Source organism: Lepidochelys kempii, chromosome 1 (genome assembly GCF_965140285.1).
Source record: "Lepidochelys kempii isolate rLepKem1 chromosome 1, rLepKem1.hap1, whole genome shotgun sequence".
Taxonomy (NCBI): domain Eukaryota; kingdom Metazoa; phylum Chordata; order Testudines; family Cheloniidae; genus Lepidochelys; species Lepidochelys kempii.
Genome location: NC_136380.1, coordinates 302,597,644 through 302,618,732, shown reverse-complemented (window position 1 = coordinate 302,618,732; position 21,089 = coordinate 302,597,644). Strand labels below are relative to the sequence as shown.

The following is a 21,089-nucleotide window of genomic DNA, read 5'->3' as shown; positions in this document are numbered from 1 at the left end:
TCCCTTTCATGTGGTTTGCAATAGGTCTGTATTTTTTAAAGTTTGTGTTTTTTCTCATAACCTCAAGATTTGACAGACTGTATGTAATTGAAATACCAGTTTAAAAAAGTAGTCAGAGAAAATTAATACCTTTAATGTTTAACAGAAGGAGTTTGCTCTTTTTCTATGGAACACTTGATTTTTTTATAAAATATTTTCTCCACACAAAATGTAGAAAATGTTATAACAGAAGTTTCATTTACCCATACTTTATGAGTAAATTTGATTAAAGGACATTCATTGGGCTAGATTCTGGTCTGTGGCAGTGATTTGCTGAGCACAACAAGGATGGGTGGGAATTTAGGGAGTTGATTACTACTCCTCACTTCTCTGCCCTGCTGCAGCCTGGAGTTGCTTAGAGCAGCCTCTAGTCTGCAATCTTCCAGGCTGCTCTTAACTAGGCCAACTGGCAGCAGCCCTCAAGGGGCCATCTTTCAGCTGAGAATAGATGGAGCATAGCATGCTGCAGCTCTACATTCCCTTTCCTCCCTTGACATGCCCAGTGTATTGGGGCTTTAGAAGGTAGTGACAGAAGAACTGGCTATGTCAGCTTTGTGCACACTGGAAATCCCCAGTTGGAGCAATGCAGTTTGTTTCCACTCTCTTTGTGTCACTTGAGTGTCACAAAGGGAGCAGGACAATGAATCCTCCCCATTGTTCATCAATAAAATTTTAGGCATAATGAAACTGAACTTTTTGTTGCATTTTACTAAGGGGAAAAATACATTGTCCCACTAGAAAGTAACTCAGGTTGGTATTGCCTTTTTTTTTCCACAAAGTGAATTGTGTTTTACGAGCTACAGTGTTAATTATTTGCACATTTTTAAAGCATTTTGACATACATGGATAGGGTATATAATCTTAGACCTTGATACATGTTGATGATTTGATCTTGTTACGATCATGTCATTTCTGCAAAATTCACAACTGCTGATTTTCTAATCCACAGTAGGTAGGACCTGTAAGTTTCAGAATAGTGCTGGAAGGGTTTGATGTTATCTTCTTTCTTTCCTTTGGGGATACTGAAGTGATTCATGGTATCTCTGTAACATTTCTGTGCTTTGAAAATAAAAAACAAACAAACTTAGTAATATTGGAAAAATGATGGTTTAATAAACTGAGTTTCGTATTAAGGTTCAAGAAAGAGTTTGTCCTCTGGCCATAGTGAAGTTTAATTTTCCTCACAATGTTGTCAGAAGCAGAACAGATTTACAATCTAGCCTTTGCATTATGAACGGGAATGAGGGGTTGTTTCCATGACAGGACTGGGAGATTCTCATTGACACAAGTGTACCCTAGCAAGCAAGCCAAACCAAACAATGGACAGATAGAATAATGGTGTAAGAGCTTTAGTTAGTGATTTCATTTAGGAACAGAATCAAGCCCCACATGAATAAATAGGAAATCACCTCATGATGCACTTCTACAGTGTGTATATATAGTCTCTCTTTGGATTTAGATATAGAATGTTTACAAAGCACTTGAGAGTACCTGGATGAAGGGTGTGATACTGAATGTATATTGTATACTGTATATACTGTGGAAATTATTTTTATTTTATCAAGGTTGAAATTTTGTTAATTTTTTTATGATTTCGTCATTGAGAGTTGTCTCATTTCAATACTGTGGTTGTCAACCTATACATTTATGGGATTCACATCTTAACAGCTAAATGTGTCCTCAGATGATGGGTGGCTTCTCAGGACCGAGCCCGGTTCATTGTTCATAAACAGTGCGTGTGCGCACACACCCTGGACCCAGCAGGAGAATGAAATTAAAAACTATATTGATTCTCCATAACTTCTGGCTTGTACTACTTTGTTTTTGTAGTCTTGAGTCAGTATTTTTAATCAATTATTCTTTTTGTATGTTATGTTTTATAAGGCAATATTGTCAAATCATTGATAACAATAGTTAGCATTTATGTAGTACTTGTCATCTTCAAACAACTTAACAAATATTAGCATATTAATTTTTCCAACATACTCTGTGAGATATTGGGAATTCTTCCCATTTTACAGATGTGAGGGCCTGAGCTAAGAATAGGTAAATTGAGTAGCCCAGGATCAGAGCAAGAGTCAATGTAAAAACTTAGAAGTAGTGTTCGGGAGAATCCTGGTTTCTAGTAATTTGAAGGTTTCAGAGTAACAGCAGTGTTAGTCTGTATTCGCAAAAAGAAAAGGAGTACTTGTGGCACCTTAGGGACTAACCAATTTATTTGAGCATAAGCTTTCGTGAGCTACAGCTCACTTCATCGGATGCATACTGTTTCATGCATCCGATGAAGTGAGCTGTAGCTCACGAAAGCTTATGCTCAAATAAATTGGTTAGTCCCTAAGGTGCCACAAGTACTCCTTTTCTTTTTTAGTAATTTGAAGTGACCTCATCATGACAGTTCACTGGAAAATTGTTTTCCCATCCTGCAAAATCTTTTGAGATTTCAAACATATTCTCATTCTGTGATGGGATGAAACTAAGACTTTTCAAAGTTTTTTTTTTGTGAAAAACGAGAGAGATGCCCCAGAATAGCCTGTATCCCAGTGGATAGAGCACTCACCTGGGATGTGATAGTCTCAGGTTCAAGTCCCTGTTCTGCCTTATTCAGACCAGGTAACTAATGCAGTCCTATTTAGAGAAGACTATGTTAATATGAAGTAGGAACCTTTTAGTTCATGCCCATAGTGTCCACAAGGGGGGATTTCAATGCGGCATTTTGGTGCACATACCCATAGTCTGGACTGCGAGGCAGTTTAGCCATAGCCTTGGAACCTTGTTAGCATAACACACTGAGGTTGAAAGAATGCAACAGTTTGTTTTTTGGGTTGATGTAAAATGGTGGATGGTAGTATTGATAGGCAAATATTCAGAAAGTTGAATAGTCCTTTAGCTTTGTGACATTGCGTTCAATGGGAAACATGCAGTATTTTGAATGTGTACTGTTAAGTCTGCATATGGACACTCCTCCATTATGGTGCTAAGTGCTCTGTGGTTATTTGGATTTGTTCTGGGGAGTTTTTGCCCTCATACCAGAACAAAAGATCATTTAAATTAACCTCTACTGTAATTAGGTCAAAATGACAGAGCTAGTAAGTGTTTAACGGGTTACACACACTTAAGAATCCATGACAATTTTGTGGTTATTGCCCCTTTATTTCTCTCTGAATAAATCTGACATCTGATCATAGTGTGTTTTCCTCCCCTTTTGCCACTTGCCAGCTGTGGTAGTTTGTGAAACAGTGTGGCCTCAGCATAGCCAGAGGGACCAATTACATTGGAGCTCTGATAAGACTGATTGTTTAATCAAAAATACATTGATTTTTTTAATCAGATCTTGGAAAAATGCAGCTTATCTGTTTTAATTCAAATTGGTTTTATAAGCAACAAGGGTTACAGTCATAAGTTGGGTGACCCTCTGAATAATTTAAATTATCTACTCTGACTTGGTTAACTTTATGTCTGGTCATCAAAACGTTCCATTACTGCCAAGAATAAGAGACATACATTTGTGTAAGTAAGTTATTTTGTATGTCAGTCATTGAGAGGCACTGTTCCAGTGGATAGGACGTTGGACTGGAAGACAGGAGATCTGGCGTTTGTTCATGGTTTGTCTGACTCATTGCATGTCCTCTGTTAAGGCCTTTTAGCTTTTCTGTGCCCCCAATTTCCCCATCTATAATATGAGGGTTAAAACACCTTCTTTATTAAATGCTTTGAGATCCTCTGATGAAAATAGCTATATCAATGCTAAATATTATTAATTATGTACAGCACTTAAGAAGAATACAGTTTGCCCAGTAGAACACTATATTAATTGTATACGTGTATCAGAGTGAATGAAGTATAGACATTTTTCTTCTCAACAGCACTACATCCATCTAGTGTTATACCTCACATTCTTACCTGAAGGCTATAGTTTAATGTACAATAGCATGTGCCAGTTTATTGCAGCTGTGATTGATTTAATGAGTACAAAGTGGATGCAGATAGTGTTAAACAGGGTCTTCCAAATAGTTGTTAACATTTTCTGAGGCAAACCGTACTAAAAGCTGAGCTGTGTGTGAGAGCAGGGTAATCTTGGTTTTAGTATTTTTAGGTCTCTTCAGTCTTGAACTTGCAGACCATAAGTGCTTACATACTACAGTGGTAAGTGCTATAGAAAATCCTAAATTAGATGGTAAGACCCTATGCAGATTGACACAATTATATCTACTCTCCAGATAACTGCTTTATCCCATTTTCCTCAGAGGCTTTTACCTGTAGTGTGTGGAAACTGCTAACACAAATTTAAATTCATAACACATTGCTAACTAGAGATCTCTGCTGCTTTTTTATTTAAAACACAGGCTGCCATCATCTCAGAAACCTGAAATGAAAAAGGGAATAGAGCGTATACACACCCTAAGTCTGTTTGTTCCGATCACAAGTATTCAGTTCTTACATAGATTGGTATGTAAGAGAACAGTGCACCAGCACCTTCCTAAAATCCCAGTTGCTTTGCTGACCCTTAAATCTCTGCAGTATTAGTGTCTTTGTATGTTATACTTCATCTGATACATTGCAGCAGAACGTGCAAGTGATTTGTCTCTTGTTATTTAGTAAAACTTACATTTGCTAACAAAGCACAAAGCTTCCATCTAATCATACCTTTTCTAAACCATTTGGTTTATGGTGTTAGCATTGTCCAAATAAGGTCATCTATTAACACAACAATTATAAGGTAGCAATTCAGAAGGGTGGAGATGTGTATACTTTGTGACTGTGTCAATATGATATGAAAGTCTTGCCAAAAATGGCTCATACCTGTGGACCCGTACATATGAGGAGCAAAGATAAATCCCCCTCTTTCCATCACCTTGAACTCCCTTGTTTTATAAATATCATATTGTCCTCAGAAGAGTGCACATTCATAAACTGTATAGACAAATAGGGGTAGGTCATTTATCCTAGGCTAATGAGAGCAAGATGTATTATGCATTTTCCCTTTTGTGCCCTTGGTTATATACTTAAAGGTTACAATACACTTCCTTTCTCAACCATGTAAAAGAATAAACCAGAATTATCATTTAATTATCCCTATGTAGTACTCTCAACTTCACCTTTTTAAGTGGCATTAATATAAATAATTAATCTTTTCACATTTTCCTCATTCTATTTTACAATTACTTTCAAATAGTACTTTTGAAAATCCATTGCAACCTATGAACTGCAGTCTGTCCATTTATCAAAATGTCTCCTTCTTTGCATGCGTGTTGATTTTTTGGTGTAGGATTACTCAAGGGCTGGGCTGTTACCATTGATTTTTTATTTCAGAAATAAAAAAACATTTCAGCATCTGTGTTTAGGGAGGGAAGCATGTGGAGTACTGCATAAAGAGTTGCATGGATTTTGGAAAAGGAGGAAAAGAGTATGTTGTTTCCACAAAACCTGGTTCAAACTTCCAAACTTTGAGATCCTTCACCTCCCTATGAAAGCCCTAAGAATCCCATTAAATCAAATTTACACATTTTTCTGAGTGAGTATAGGCTGAGAATACTGCCTCCCATGGCCTCAACTGAGCAAGAAGTCTAAGCATGTGTATCCCTTTAAGCTTGTGAGTCAAAGGGACTATCTTTAAAGTTACATATGTTTAAATATCTTACAGAATTGAGGCCTGTGCTCCGAGACCAGGGCTTGGCAACCTTCAGTACGCGGCCCATCAGGGTAATCCGCTGGTGGGCTGCGAGACATTTTGCTGACCATTTGCTGACCATCCACAGGCACGGTCCCCCGCAGCTCCCAATGGCCGGAGTTGGCCGTTCCCAGCCAGTGGGCGCGGGCCACAGGGACGTACTGGCCACCACTTCCTGCAGCTGGAAATGGTGAACCACTGGCCACTCGGAGCTGCAGGGGGCCCTGCCTGCGGACGGTCAACGTAAACAAACTGTCTCGCAGCCCGCCTGCAGATTACCCTCATGAGCCGCATGCCAAAGGTTGCCAACCTCTGTCCTAGACGCTGCCATCTGTGAATGCAGGAGAACAGAACAATTCAAACCTGCATAACAGTACACAACACTTCCTGAAAGCCAGCAGAAGAGATGGGCTGTGGATAGACTGTCCTCAGAAGGTCATTGCAAGACTGCTGGAGCTTATTCTGTAGAGGGCTGAGGCAACTCCAGCAGAACTCTCTTCTCCAAAAGGTTTTTTTGTGGTGATAGCTGCTGGAGAATTCGCTACCAGTGCTGTGTTGGTTCCCCAGATTGAGGGGAACATTAGCCAGATGTCCTGACATCACTTCCTCCCATTTTTTTTTGAAAGGCGGGAGATTCAGTTAGCTGCAACCAACTCATGCTTTAATGGCCAATATTTCTGTTTTATATATACGTTTTGTTCTCCAACTAGAGATTGCTTAGGCTACCAAAGGGCAATTAGAAAGGGTGATTAGCGGCATGGTGGCTCTTACAAAGGCAGCCTGGCAAAGAAGAATGTCAAGATTTGGTGGTAAAGAATTTCAGGATATAGCTGTCCAGTGCCTTTGATGTCATTTAAATAAGAAATTTACGGTAGAGAAACACAGCAATTTGAATATTTCCTCATGGTTAGTTGATGATGTGATCACCAAGCTCAATGCCCAACCACGAATTTTATTTTGGTCCTCTCTGATGTGTGTGGGGAATGTGGTTACTGCCCTTTCTAGTCTTTTGATATTGTGGCTCTTCTCTCAAATGGTAAATAGGAGAACAAAGTAATACCTCAAAAGAGAGGAAAGAAGTTAACTGCATCTGAGATTATTTTGTAGGTCTAAAATCCAGTTTTGGAAAGCCATTTACGTGGATTGTGTATCTAAATTTTGGCAAGGAGCAGAAAATGTGTCTATAGCTAATATATTTTTAACAGCAGATAATATTTGTACATGCTTTGACCATGTAAACCAGCATCTAAGTGATAAGCATTGTGTTAAATCCAGTGTTTATTGAAGGTTGTGAAAATGTGGAAGAATGTATTGGTTTGTTAATAAACAGCAATAAGATAGGTATTGAAGAGAAGGATTGGCATCCACCACCATTTAAAAGAACTAATGCCATTCCCCCGAGGGAAGAAGTTGTACACTTTCAGTTGTCTAAAAAGAGGCTTTCTGTTTATCATCTTTAATTATCTGATCCTAGTGGAAAAAGATGACTCAACTGGGGTGAACTCTGATTATATAGACACAGTTTAGTCTGAATGTATTTCTCACCAGCAGAAGTTTGCATATGGTTCGGTATTGGTTTTGTGCCTTACATGTCTCAGGGTGAATGTGTGAATACGATTGCTTGTAGAATACAGCGTGCAATAATTAAGAAATGTAGGTACTTTTAATTACCCATCACATGTCAATATTTCTTGTTGCTTAAATATTTCTTTTTCCATATAAAGGATTAAAAGTCTCCCTTTCCTTTCTTCTTTACCTGCCCCCACAAGTCTGCATTAATTCCCTGTGGGCACCTGCCTGAGACAGAGCATATCTTGGGATTTTTCTGCAACTGGGGAGCTGGATACTATTTGGCTATGTCTGTGCTGTACGGAGTACTGTTGTGATAGCAGACAGCTCAATTTTGTCAATAAGTTTCTCTGTGCACTGTGCAAGGAGTTTTCATTTCATATATCATTTAGCACATATTGCACTGAGACTCCACAAATTCAGCAAATATACTTAGCACAAAAAAAGAAGAGAGGAATGTTTGTTTTTGTGTTTTTCTGAGAGTTAAACTCATTAATAATGGATTATATTTTCACTGCATTTTCATAGCTGCACTAATTGCAAAATCAGATAAACTTAATCCTTTACAGAAAGTGAAGAAAAAAGAAAATGTCTATAGAGGTTTGTGAAGGGCACAGGTGACATTTGGAAGCTTAGAAATGTAAAGCAGGCTAGTTTGTTTTTTCGGATTTTCTAGAAGGGTTTTTCGGTGGGCTCAGACACATGGCTCACTGTATAATGAATGTTGGTTAAGAAAAGCTGGGCTGTGCGTAACATGATCACTTGTGACTCTATTCCCAAGCTTCCTGCACCTCAGGTCCCTCTTGGTCTCCTTGAGTGTACCCCTGGTAAGGTTTCAGCCTAATGCCATCGCTCTTCTTTCTGGGTAGAATCACAAGATCCTCTGAGATCAGGTCCTGACTGCCATCCCCTATGATGACTTCAGCAGGTCTGACTTACCTTCAGCCTGCAGTTCTGTCCCCTCCAGGGGCAATGACAGTGATATCCAATAACCAAATAGCCTTCTTAAAGCAAAGTATTAGAACAAAAGCCATCTAAAGAAAGCAGATCTTAAAACAATAAAACAGTCTATATACATGCCTTCCTCTCTCTAAGGGTTACCCCTCTCTCATTCCCTAGATCGGCGGAAGGCCCAACTCTGTCTGCCTATTCCTCTGGCCAACTCCTGTTAGTAACCATTAATTTCGGCATTAATAAGCTGACATTTTCCCCCCCTTCAATTGAGAAGGAGTGATTTCAGATGTCCATTATGTTCTTATACATGCAAATTTGAGAACTGTAATGCTCTAGCTTAAAAAACCCTCTTCTTCACCACAGATCCCAGCATTTCCCTGTATTGAAACTCATTATCTATAAGCTTCATTTCTGTATTTCATTCTGGACCAGTAGTAATTATGTGGGCTTGGTCTGCACTAGGAAAAGGAGTTGAGAGTTGTGCTGGCTAACATGCTTTGATCAATATAATCTCCATTTGGCATCTGGTGTAAACATACCTGTCGTCTTCCACACTGGATGCTAAATGGTATTTACAACATGCACTTAAAACATAACTCAGCACACATACCCAGTGTCATAAATATAAAGGGAAGGGTAAACCCCTTTGAAATCCCTCCTGGCCAGGGGGAAAGCTCCTCTCACCTGTAAAGGGTTAAGAAGCTAAAGGTAACCTCGCTGGCACCTGACCAAAATGACCAATGAGGAGACGAGATACTTTCAAAAGCTGGGAGGAGGGAGAGAAACAAAGGGTCTGTGTCTGTCTGTATGCTGCTTGCCAGGGACAGAACAGGAATGGAGTCTTAGAACTTTTAGTAAGTAATCTAGCTAGGTATGTGTTAGATTATGATTTCTTTAAATGGCTGAGAAAAGAATTGTGCTGAATAGAATAACTATTTCTGTCTGTGTATCTTTTGTGTAACTTAAGGTTTTGCCTAGGGGGGTTCTCTATGATTTTGAATCTAATTACCCTGTAAGATATCTACCATCCTGATTTTACAGGGGGGATTTCTTTATTTCTATTTACTTCTATTTTTATTCAAAGTCTTCTTGTAAGAAAACTGAATGCCTTTTCATTGTTCTCAGATCCAAGGGTTTGGGTCTGTGGTCACCTATGCAAATTGGTGAGGCTTTTATTCCAACATTTCCCAGGAAAGGGGGGGTGTAAGTGTTGGGAGGATTGTTCATTGTTCTTAAGATCCAAGGGTCTGGGTCTGTAGTCACCTAGGCAAATTGGTGAGGCTTTTTACCAAACCTTGTCCAGGAAGTGGGGTGCAAGGTTTTGGGAAGTATTTTGGGGGGAAGGACGCGTCCAAACAGCTCTTCCCCAGTAACCAGTATTAGTTTGGTGGTGGTAGCGGCCAGTCCAAGGACAACGGGGGTAATATTTTGTACCTTGGGGAAGTTTTGACCTAAGCTGGTAAAGATAAGCTTAGGAGGTTTTTTCATGCAGGTCCTCACATCTGTACCCTAGAGTTCAGAGTGGGGGAGGAACCTTGACACCCAGTTTACAGAAAACCATAGTCTTAAGATGCAGGCATGGTCAGAAAAGTGACTATGTAAAAATAATTTTTTATCATGCAATGGCTTGTTCCTGGGTGTGTTTGAATGGCTACTCACTTTCTAACACCTGGTTGCACTGCAGAGCCAACACAACTAAGTGAGAGTTAACTAGATTCTATTTTGCCTTTCACAATAAAAAGAGAATTGCTAACCAAGATCCAGTTGCAGAATCTTTAGTACTGATGAGTGAGCCAGAAAACACACAACTGAACTGTCCAAACTTAGGCTGAATTTGCAGTGCTAGCTCTTAGAAATAAAAACATCTTTTTTACTTGTAAACAGAGCAAATTTGATGTGGAAGTCATGGGAAGCAAATGATCATAGAACTCCATGATGTAATTTTAATTCACTTTTCTGGTTACAGCTGCACTTTAAATATCTACTGGCAACTCATGCAAATATTTTAAAACCCTGCTATTTAGAAATGAATATGGTTGTGGTTTTTGGTATTTTTCATGCTCTGTTTTTAAGTACTTACGACACTTGCATGAAAACCAGGATCTTTGTTACTTAGAAGTTAATCGGATCCTGCTGTTTATTTCTTACTTTGAATCCACATCCTTTGTAACATTGCTGGTGGTTGCCTCGGACATGACTCTGATGTCACAAAATGGGATTTTGACTTGAAATAAAACAGCAGGCTGTGATGAATTCTTGAGAAATAAAGCTATTGTTTTTCGGTGGGAAGGAAAGAAAAAACAAAATGAATCGGCAGAACTGTTTCTAAATACATTTTTAAAGATGTATATGAGGCATCAGCTTGAAGTTGACCACAGTGTTTGGTATAATTTCAGACAGGTGCCCCTTACAACATCGCATCACTTCAAAATGTTTTCATCCCAAGAAGCTGAAAATAAGCATAGCAATTATAATGTTGCCAACTCTTGTGATTTTAATGCAAGTCTTACAACATCTCTTAAAGACCCAGGTTCATGTGATTACAGGAGAAATATAGCTTTTATATTATATTATATTATATTATATTATATTATATTATATTATATTATATTATATTATATTATTATAATCATGACTTGTAAGCCAATCTCATGATATTTTTTTTTTGGCACCAGACTCACAATTTTTGAACGCTTGGTGTTGGCAATACTGCAAATGAGACATGCAGTTTTCTCGGTGCTTGATATTTTTTTTAAGGTATAGAGAGAATGCTGCCTTTCTTTTTGCTTCAGCTAAACGTTGAGAATTCATAGGATCAGCTTGTACTTGTGTTGGGAAGAGAGGAGGAGCTGTGCGATGGTGGCAGTTGCAGGAGGAATTCTAGTTGGCTCAGAAATTCTTCCTAAGATTCTGGGAGACTCCATGCCGAAGCATCCACTCATCTGCTCTTCAAAAGTGCACAATGCAGGCTCCCTCTCTTGTTGCATGGCTAGTACTGTAGGCTGGTGGTTGGGCCGCAAAGGTTTTGTCCATTGTTTTAGACACCAGTGTGGAGATTCCCAGGCTGTAGAGGTTTTTAGGCCTGGCAGAGTTCTCACGTGCCTCTGTCTGACAGTTAGGCAGCTCTGCTGGAGTTGTGAGCTATTTCTTGAGTGTCCCAGAATATTGGCTACCATCTTTGCCTGCGACTCCACTTCGTTTTCTACACAGACTAAATGGGTCTCTAACACTTCCATTTAACATCCAAGTTACAAATTCTGGTTTTCTTCAGTCACATTTTCTGTTCAAAGAAGGGAAAGAGCCAAACAGCCTCCCCCATTTGGTTTTCAGTATTTTCTGCAGATCATGTATCTGCCCTCATTTATGGATGAAGTTTGCCTGGTATTTGAGCAGGGAAGGGTAATCCAGCCTTTTTTGCCCCTTTGTCATTCTTGATGTAATTGATTTGGAGCTCAACCCAGTGGGTGAAATTCACCTGAGATGTGAAAGGCCAGTGCAGGTTCATCTGCACCCTTTCACCCCATGTACAGGCTGCACTGGGATGTGGGAAGTGGGGTCTGTCTGATGAGTAGCTGTAGAGGGTACCTGCTCCCACCCTGTGCACAGTGATACAGATCTGTGCACTAACCCTGTATAGGCCAGCATGGAAGGCCACTTGGGTGCCCCAGGGAGAGGCTATGGATGCATGTTTATGCGACCATAGCGCTGTGCGCTACCAGTGTGGAGGGCTGCCATCATTATTCCAACCTTTAGGCTGCAATAGAAGGTGTGTGGCAATTCCCCACTGTTGTCCTGGCTTGAGAATGGACTCTACCATCCCTCACTCTATCAGCTTAGTGTGGACACTTGTACTTTGTGGGTAGAGTGAATTTCAGCAAGCATAAATTTACACTTAATGTTCAGTAATTTTACCTCATCCATAATTATTTTTCCTGTCCACAATTAAGGGTTATAGTTTACCCTCTATCTTTGCATTCAGAAAACTTGTACAGATAGCAGTGGGTTATGGCCTTTGATATTAAGTGTCTTTTAAAATTGAAATACAGTGATACATTGTTTTAATACATAATCACTGTTACATAGGTTACAGTCAATGGTGTATTTGTAACTGTTACAATTACTGAACATTAAGTGTAAATTTATGCTTGCTGAAATTCACTCTACCCACAAAGTACAAGTGTCCACACTAAGCTGATAGAGTGAGGGATGGTAGAGGGATGGTAACTTTATGCATTTGACAGCACTTAGACCCTGATTCAGAAAAGCTTTAGCATACAGTTTGATCACTGTAAAACACACAGTGATCAAACTGTATGCCAAAGCTTTTCTGAATCAGGGTCTAAGTGCTGTCAAATGCATAAAGTTAGAGACTCCAGTGGGCCCAACTCTGCTCAGGTGCAATGGAGATTGAGATGGGTCAAGAACTGGTTACAGCTCACTGATTGTCAGCCGTCAAGCCCTGGCTCAAGTTGAAGATACAAGGGGGCAGTTTTAATTTTAATCTCTAATGCAGGTTCCCTCAGGTACTTTACACCATAGAGCAGCCTTGCTCTACCATATCCATTCCCCTCTCCTTTCTGCCATGTCTCCTAACCACTCTTTCCCTTACGCTTGGTATTGGAGGGTGGTGTCTGGCACGGGAGACTGCAGGAGAGTGTTATGCCAATGGAGAATCTTCATACATTGGGAGAATCCTCCGGTTACAACCCCTTGAGAAACATGGTGGACTTGAGAATCCAGGCCAAAGAGAGTGGTGTGTGTTGCTTCCACCTACCCGCATTTCTTTTTATCTTAACTAACTATTGGTAAAATCAGTGAGAATTTTTACACAGAAATCTTTTTTTTTTGTCCCTTCTCTTTCACAGCATAAGCTGCCATGCCAATAATTAGGTGATCTGAAAGTCCGTTCCATCTCTAATTAGTGTATTTGTTTTCTGAGCACTTACATGTACAATAGAAAATTATATTAATTTATCTTTTAACTCAAATAAGAATGTTATTTTAGTGATGCCTATTGTGAGAGTCATACATATGTATGTGCACACGCATACACCTTTAATAAGAATAGTGTGTTTTTTTAACTGTTATGGGTAAGTTATTTTTTGCAGCTCAACTTTGTACCTGTCAGCAGCTATCATATAAGCAGAAATAATTTATATACCATGAAAGAGTACATATGTGTATGTGAAAGGAATGTTTGGCACAGCTGCCTACTCCAAAAGCTATTGACCATGTGCTATTTTCTGTAGTAAATGTGTGCGCTACAGATTTGAAAAATCAGTCATTACTGGTTGAGCAGGAGGGTCCTAGCTTTCAAAAGTTTTGTATCTGCTGGAAACACATTTTTGCAATATGCTCATTTGGGGTCTGATGTTGTGTACCCAAATACAATATTGTGTAATTTTCTATGGAATGTTGAGATGTGTTTAAGAAATGACGCTCACGAAAGCTCATGCTCAAATAAATTGGTTAGTCTCTAAGGTGCCACAAGTACTCCTTTTCTTTTTGCGAATACAGACTAACACGGCTGTTCCTCTGAAACCCGACTATTAAATAGTAACCCTCTCTGAGTTACCACAGGAAACTGTTTCAACTCAGGGAAGTGTCCCAAATATTATCTGCCTGTTTTGGATTCCAACAACTCCATCTATGCTTGCTTTCCTGGCCAGAGTCTGTCAGATTCTTCAGTAGCTATGCTGAAGCTTGTGCATATGTTACTTAAAACTATAAGCACTATTGCATATTCTATTAAGTTCTGAAGGACATATTTTGCATGTACTTTAGTGATAAATGAATACCCTGCTGTTGTCAGTGCAGTTTGAAATAACTGCATGAGAGAGGATTCTTGCTGCTTTCTGTAGTATTTCAAGGAATTGTCCTTTCAGTGTTTTGTTTTGATAGAGTGTAAAATGAGGATATTGTTATTTCTTTGATGGAATGTATAGTTGCTTTTGTGTGAGAATTCAGTGAACAGTTTGGTTTCTCATGGGATCTGAACCATGTTAATAGTACTAATAGTTATGTAGCAGGTATACAGAATTTCTTGAAGCTCTCAGTCAGTGTAAACAGTGCAAAGCTGAAGAAATTCATGGTAGGCAAAGTGAAACTTATTTTTTGAAGAAAAACAATGTAAGCTAAACAGGAAAGTGCCAGTGAAAGATCTTTTTAAAATAGTTCTGTATATTTCATGGCCGTATGCTTTATATTTTTAAATTATGATCTGTAATTCACACTCAAGACCAAAGTGCACAAATGAATTCTTCCCAATCCAAGTGCATAACAGTAGATTCCTGGTCACATTCAGTAATGCCTATAATCAGTTCATACCTGTGAACCTTTTAAAGGTTTACTTTAGGGGTCAGATACACTGCTTGGGTTTGTGGGCTCTGCTCCGTTGTGCAACTGAGATGTCTCTCTTCTCGCCGGTGGTGAATTGTTTGCTTTTAGCCTGAAGAAAGGGCCATGTTCCAGAAAAAACAAACCCTGTTGTTTTAATAGCAAGATTTGAAATGATTACATTTTAAATACACTTAATAACAAAACCTCATTTAATTTTAACCACTCACATACATACAGTGCTACTGCGTTCATGGAGAAATTACAAAATATGCACCTACAACACAAGTGAGACATCCTCGTAATAATTAGTGCAGGAATCTGATTTCAGTATCATCTGCTGCATTGGATTTGCACTGCCATTTTCTGAACTGTTTCCTTTAAACTGATGCTTGCTAATTTAGGGCCAAACTCTGCCAACCTTATTACTGTTGAGTAGTACCGTACTATTTAATGGTCAAATTGATTTAAATGACTCTAGTCTCAGAGAAAGATACTACTCATCATGAGTAAAGGTGGCAGAATCTAGCCCTTAGGTATCAACTAAAACTTGTATTAACTTGTAAAATAGTTGAAATACCTCAAGAGCTCATTAAGGAGTTAATTTTCATAATAACTAGGAAATTTAATATTATACTAAAATCAACAGTATGTTCAAGCCCTATTTACAATATCAAGTGTATTTTCTCATCTTAGGGTACAAATTGAATCCAGATGCTTTTATAACTAAAATAAGATTAAATTAGTGGTTCAATAAAGAATAAAAATATCATATTAGTGGACACTTTTTCAAAGTGACGAACTTTGTACATCCTGACAACCATCTGAAATTGAATCAAGTATCGCGGTTGCTGTCATGGTCTCTTTTAAATGTTGGTGAGCACAGTTATTGGTATCCTTGGGAAAGCTAACAAAATAACACAGGCATGAGTATATTCACTGTTGCTACTGTTATGTAGTCAACATCAAATGTATGGCTTCAGGTGCGGTATAAAAGGCAGGAGTCTCTAATCATTGATAACATCAAATTAGTTGCTTGCTGTAAAATTCAGTAGAACAACAGTAGAAGCAGATGAAACTAAACAGCACAAATTCTGTTTTACATACAAATGTCATGGGTGATAAACATAGGAAGACATTTGTTTGATATTTCACCACTGACACAAAACATGTACCTGCCTCTTTTGTTTGTACAATATTATGGACTGTATTTCTACTCCTTTGATTGGTTCAGGATGGCAGAATGTGTCATTTTGAGTAGGGTGGGGTAAAAAGATGGATTTGAACTGGATGCCTATGAAAACAAAGGTGGATGATGATTTTTTTCTTTTTGTCTTAATGGCATGAATGCTACAGATCTAAGGACTGCCCATCTGGGCTGGAAGATCATCAGTTCCATAGAGCAGATTCAGATCAGGACATCTTGCTGATCTTGGTTAAGAAGATGATTACTGCTGATACCATTAATTCAGAAAACAAAAACTTATCTGCTTAGATTGGTACACCCAGGAATGGATTTGTTCTGATGGCAGATAGATAATAAAATGGTAATCGATTTGTTCTTTTTAGTCCTCTGATTGGCATGAACTTTGTTATTTATATTTAGAAGCTACTGTAAGTGCTTAATTACAAATCTGAAAAAAATAAATTACATAAACCCGCTCACAACAGGTGGCAGTAAAAACTTTGCATCAGATCCTGCCTGGCTCCTGCTCCATGCCCTTTGTGGTGGTGTGGTACAAAGGGGCCAGAGAGTTGTCTTTAGCAGTGAGCTGGGATCCCCCAGCATAGTGGGCATTCTAAGGGTAGCAGTGGGTGTGACAGTCCTGAGCTCAGCCAGTTTTGGGCCAGTGGGCCAGTCCCTTTGGGGCTGTCAAACTGCTACAAACTAGAGCTTCACAGTACTAAGCCTGGTTTGATCCCTGGCTCCCCACAGGATGGGATGGGAGGTGAATAGAAAACCACTTCTGCGCACCCCTGAAGCTGATTTTGTAAGTGAACCTTACAAGAGTGCACATACCAGAGTCAGGGACCCTCATCTGCCAGTAGTTACAGAATGGTTTTAAAACTGGGAACCAACAGCAAATAGTTTTTAGCTACTCTTAGCTGCCGTGAAGGTGTACAGTGTGAGAGGCAGCGTCTCTTAGATAGCTGGTGCCTGACCATTCCGTGCTTGCAAGATTAAAAATTTTTAAATTATATCTGGAAGTGAACAGGAGTCAGCACAGAGAGATTCATGCAAGAGGCATTATGTGCTCATGGTAATGTGCCCTGCTCAGGTGATGATCCGCATTCTTCACCAGCTGGAATTTAGGGAGGGTTTCAGGATATTCCTAACCAGCCAGACCAGATTACAGTCACCCAGCTGGGTGCTGACTGTAGCAGAATCTGCATGAGAAAAATAATCAGTCTCCTGGCACTGTGGACCACCCCAGTAAATCCACAATCACTGTGAATTCAGTGGGTTGATAAAAGATAAATATGTATCCTTGAATTGTGGTATAGTTAACCGCTGCCAGCCTTTCTTCTGAACTCTTCCTGCTGTCTTCAAGTTTCATTTCCATCTTATTGATATTAAGTCATAGCAAATTTGCTTCTATCCAGACCCTTATCTCAGTGAGGCATTGGGAGAAAAATTGAGACTGTAAAATTTGGGTTCAGCGTAAAGGAGCTGAAGAGCTATGTATTGATGACACCACAACCCAAAATCTCTTTCTCCTGTGGTGCCAGGCTAAGTTTTAAATAAAAGCTTACCACTCAGTAAGGCTCCAGCCTGGATTGTACATTTGTTTCTTTCATCATAAATTCCCTGCTATCTGGTTAAACATACTTTGTCTTCTGAAGCTATTTCTGTATCTCTCTGACTCATGGTTTCTATATGAAATATTAGTGAAAAGTAATTAGTGCAAATTATTTATGGTAAAATCATTTTAGTTGTTACTCTAAAATTCATTTCAAGATACCAAAATCCCAGCCTAAGCCTTCAAAATATTGCTGCGTGCAGGCTAGCACACAGAGTTCTGTAGTCTCCGTGACTAAAAGAGTCAGCAGAGCCATGAAGGTCTCGTTGAGAATTACTGTATGTTTTTGATTTCCCTCTCTGGATTAGTAGCCAGGTTTCAGTTTATACCAGTAGTTGGCATGTAATCTTAATTCAGAATATTCAGAAGTTGTTCTTTTCTCTCACACACCATTTAATATTCTTAGTTAGATTAGTCTGATGTAACTCCAACAAAGATTCTGGGCAGGCACCATTTTGAGAAATGCTTAATTGACTTAAAAGTGCAAGTCCCATTTGAAAGTCAGTTGGACTTGTGCTCCTGCATCACTTAGGCATTTTTGAAAACCTTTCCCAGTGTCCATTAATTACATTCCTGTGACCTCCATTTTGGAGGTCTTACTATCTCTTTATACCAGGCATCTGTGACATTCTGTAGAACATCTTGCATGTGTACTATCATTAAATGTAATGGTAATATTTTGGATTTGATTTTATTGTTACTGAAGTCAGTGAACCTTTTGCAACTAACTGTTCAATGGGTACACGATTGGGTCTGTGGTGTATGCACATTGTAAGTGTGATAAAATATAACTAACTTTACTCTTGAAATCTGCGTTTTGTTCGAAGAATATTTTAGAAAATTATCTAACACTTTTTTTCTCAGTATCTATTGTGTTCATTGTTTTTCCTTACTTGAACCTAACCTTACATAGTCTCTACCTAAATATGTCTAAAACCATGTTATACTGAGGAATTTGGCCAGAATATAAGGAAATCTTTTATACAATAACATGTCATGTGGCATAATATCAAAAAGACAGCCAGATTTGTGTTTAAAAATCATATAATAGGCAATCTGTCTAGACTAATAACACACAAGTAGTAATATAAGTAAATAAGAATCAGTTATGAAAATAGAACAGTTTGTGGCAGTGTTCCTTTTAAAGGCAATCGGTAAACTGCAGATTTGGAGCACATCATTACTTCAGTATTACAGAGGACATTTCAGTACAAAAATCCCTTGTTGACCTGCTTAAATTAATCTCTTCAGTGTTCGTTATTTCTGTATTTCTTGTCAGAAGACAGCAGAGCTAGAATGTGCACAGCATATTTTAGTGGCGAGATTAGCACTCATAAAAATGCTTAGAAGTCTAAGCTAAAATCAAATGCCCTGAATACAAAGAAAAGATCCTTCTGCTTTGGGTATTGCTGAGCATATTTGCCAGGCATATTTACCGGTGACTGACTGACTGAGAAGTAAAACACTAGCCCCAGCTTTAACTATCTGGAGTTTTGGCTGATTGAAGCCAAGCTGTTAGATCTCAAAAATTCTGTATTTTCTTTCAGTACAGCAGTTCACTTTTCTCATTCATTTTCTAACCTGGTTTCTATGAAGAAATCCATGAGGTTTTGTGAACACACATGCCCTCTGTACTTAAAAGTAACTGAATATCAACATTTCCTAACATTTTAAAAGGCTGACTGCTCACTTTTGCTCTCTGCTAACGTATTCTAAAGTTATAGTCGGAACTGTAGCTTTTGCTTCATTTTTGTTTAAATCATACCAAGACACTGAACAAAGATTTTACTGTGGAAACTGCATCTAGAGTTTTTTTCCTTCAATCATACTACATTTAAAATGCGTATGAGAAATTTAGCTCTGCATCACCAATTAAGTGTCTATCGCAGTCGGTATATTTCTGTGTGGCATGACAATGCTCGCTTGCTGGCTTTTAATAATTGTATCCTGAATTACACTTGCTTAGCCTTGCAGAGTGTGTGTGTGATCAGGGCTTGAAAAATCCACACACCTGTGGCAAGTAGGAAGCATTTCTAGGGCAGTGTCTTCGACATCTGCAGAATCTAAATGTAATTTTTTTCCTAAAAATAAATTCCTAGCTCTTATGTTTATGCAAGCAACCTTCCAAATATGAGCTAAGTGTCTTTGGATATCTACAGGCAGGCAGCCCATTGTATTCTTACCCTGACTTGTTGATTTATATCTCAAGCTATGAGGTGCTGAGTGTGTAAGCGATAACAAGCCGTTTAGCTATATGACAAGGTATAGAGCAGGAATGAATGGATCATCTGAAAGATGAAGTAACATGTGAATGTACAGTAAGCTGTTACAACAGGCACTGGGTTTTGGAGGGCATGCATACTCTTTCAACATTTGCCAGCCTATAAAAACTGTTTGTAAACACCATAAGTCTGCCAAGGATCCAGTTTCCTGGAAGCTGCTGTTCTTGTTTTGGACAATCATTTCCATTTGCCTGCTTTAAGCACAAATCATGCAGTGAAACATCCACAGCTGTTGATACATATGACTGATGGACAGGTCTATAGACTGGAGATAAGGCAGTGAAATTCAGAACAGCCTTGTTGGTTGCCTGGATTAAAATTATATTGACACAGTTCAGATTCATTGCTGGTTGCAGATCATAGAGACAGGCTATGTAGCCGATGTGGGATAAGAACCATCTTTTTTGTTCTGTGCTTGTATGGCATCAGCCACAATTAGATCCTGGCCCATGACTGGGGCTCCTAAGCGCTATATAATACACACAGTAATATTCTTGCTATGGTGAGTGTTAACTTAAAGTTTATTTAGAACCCGGAGATCAATATCTGATATAACAGCACTCTCTTAGTGTATTTCATTTGTATTAAAATGAGCTCATTTTTTTTATAAATTTTGAAAAACACTTCATCTTTTAAATTCATACGCAACAGAAAACAGTTGAGTTTTGCACAGAATGTTGAGTGACCTTATTTTTAAACCCTCTTTTAAAGTTACCATGGAGACTTCGGCTGCAGGAGATGGCTATATACTAAAGTATGTGTATGTGCTTGAGAAATGACATTTCCAAGTCTCTGCCTATGAAATATACAAGAGTTTAGACTATCCTACGCTTAGCTTCCACTTATTCTGCCATCAAATGGGAAACTGGATAGCTATAAATGGGGAATGTGGTTTAAAGTGAACTACTCCAATAAAAAGTCTAAGTTACCTGGGGATTCAAACTGCCCAGGTTGGCTGACTTGTACAAATTAAACCAACCCCCAAATGTAGCTCAGATTAAATATAATTTAGATTAAATGATTGGTCTCCAGATTTTGTGAATGGGGAATGACAGCACGAGAAAAATTTAACTCATCTTCAGGATTTTGTACCTCATCTGGCATATTCCTATAAAAATTCCTGCTGCTGTTTTTAAAAGATATATATTGGTATAAAACATTAGCAAAAAATTTTGGGCTTTGGCCATAGGCAGAAGAGATGGAAACAGCTGAGAAAGCTGTAGTTAAAAATGTATGTGCAGGATGATCTCTTGGTAATTTATTTTATAACTTTGGGGTATCGAGACAGCTGCTTGGCTGGGGGTGGGGGGAAGTGTGGAAGAAAAAATAGATTTTCTGTACATCGTACTATTTGTGACCCTGTTGCTCCCACCCTTTAAAAATAGGGTTATGACACATCCCATTAGAATTGGTCCAAAGCATGGAGGGTTCTGACTCTCT

The 21,089-nt window shown here is 38.8% G+C and overlaps 1 protein-coding gene across 5 annotated transcripts in view; it reads left to right on the top strand.

Annotated features, from left to right (window-relative positions):
• Positions 1–21,089, top strand: part of DOCK4 (dedicator of cytokinesis 4) — a 426,144-nt gene that overhangs the window by 198,205 nt on the left and 206,850 nt on the right. The window lies entirely within an intron of this gene.